This window comes from Pteropus vampyrus, unplaced genomic scaffold (assembly GCF_000151845.1).
Source record: "Pteropus vampyrus isolate Shadow unplaced genomic scaffold, Pvam_2.0 Scaffold18027, whole genome shotgun sequence".
In the NCBI taxonomy this organism is placed as follows: Eukaryota; Metazoa; Chordata; class Mammalia; order Chiroptera; family Pteropodidae; genus Pteropus; species Pteropus vampyrus.
In genome coordinates this window covers 899-2,339 of record NW_011906808.1, presented here as the reverse complement: position 1 = coordinate 2,339, position 1,441 = coordinate 899, and the positions used below count along the sequence as shown (strand labels likewise).

Here is a 1,441-nt window from a genome sequence, read left to right as displayed (position 1 = left end):
TTAATCCCTTTGTACAGATCTCACTCCCCAACATTTAAACTATCCCTGTAGGGTCCTCTTCTCTCTGAAACATTTCTAAATTTCTCATCTCCCTCTCCAATTACTGAAGCAACAACCACACACCCTAAAGCTAAGCACAGTGGAAAGGAAAAACCATCCTTCTATTCAGCTCCTTCAGCCTTTAATTTGGTCCTTTCTCCCTTAAAAATCACCCTGTGATGGTAGATTAAAGATAGTAATAAATTTTTTGACACTCCTCCCATCAAGGTATGATTCATTTCCTCTCCTCTTAAATCTCTGCTGGCCTGCGACTAGCCAGTGATCGACACAGAATGGGAGAAGTGATACTATGCCAGGTTTGGGTGTAACCTTCAACGCGGCAGGCAATGTCCACCTTGGCTCTTTGGAACACTTGCTCTGGCCGAAGCTGGCCACCTTGTAAACAAACTAGATTACCCTGAGATTGCCATATTGTAAGGAAGCTCAAGCTACTATGTGGAATGTTCACATGGACAGCGATGCCCCATCATCACCACTAGCCCTTCTAGCCATTTCAGCCTAGGTCATTGTGCAAGATAATAATGAATTGTGTTATGCCGCGAAATTTTGTGTGGTTTATTATAAAAGCAAGATGACCAGAATGATGAGTTATTTTTCTCCCTTTGTGATTGCCTCACTATTCCCTTTCCCAGGGATCTTCCTGGATGCTGACACTAAGGGCCCCACAACCAAAGGCGACTTCCTAAGACAGCTGTCCCCAACCTTTTGGGCACCAGGGAACAGTGCTCCTATGAGAATCTAACGCCTGATGACCTGAAGTGGAGCCGAGGTGGTGATACTAGCACTGGAGAGCGGCTGCCAATACAGACGAAGCTTCACTGGCTTCCTCACTGCTCACCTCCTGCTGTGCGGCCGGGTTCCTAACAGGCCACAGACCAGTACTGACCAGTCTGTGGCCCTGGGGATTGGACACCCCTGTCCTAAGAGTTCCAAAATTAAGTAGCCCCACCTTATCTATCAACAAGAAATGATTTCCCCTGCTTTCCCTTCAGTTTTCTTAAGACTTTAAAAAAATTTTTCTTTTTTTTTTTTATTATTATTTATGCCTACAGCACCTGGTCTTCTTAGGTGGTCTCCCATCCAAGTACTAACCAAGTCCGAACCTGCTTAGCTTCCGAGATCAGACATCAGACTTGTTCAGGGTGGCATGGCTATAGGCCATGAACTGTGGCTCCACTGGGACATGAACCCAGACCTTCTGCGTGTAAAGCAGACGTGTTAACCGCTACACTATGGAACTACGTCCCCCCAATTTTTTTCCATAAACATCCAAGTCAATAGTTCCCAAAAGTGAGAATTTCTCTGAGAATATATATTTCACTACCATCTTTCCTCAAAACAGTATTTCTATTGTCTAGTTCATACCTTATTTTACAAAGCT

At 44.5% G+C, this 1,441-nt stretch overlaps 1 pseudogene; it reads right to left on the bottom strand.

Annotated features, from left to right (window-relative positions):
* Nucleotides 1-1,103: 1,103 nt before the first annotated feature.
* Nucleotides 1,104-1,219, bottom strand: LOC111735183 (annotated as a pseudogene).
* Between the last annotated feature and the right edge of the window lie 222 nt (nt 1,220-1,441).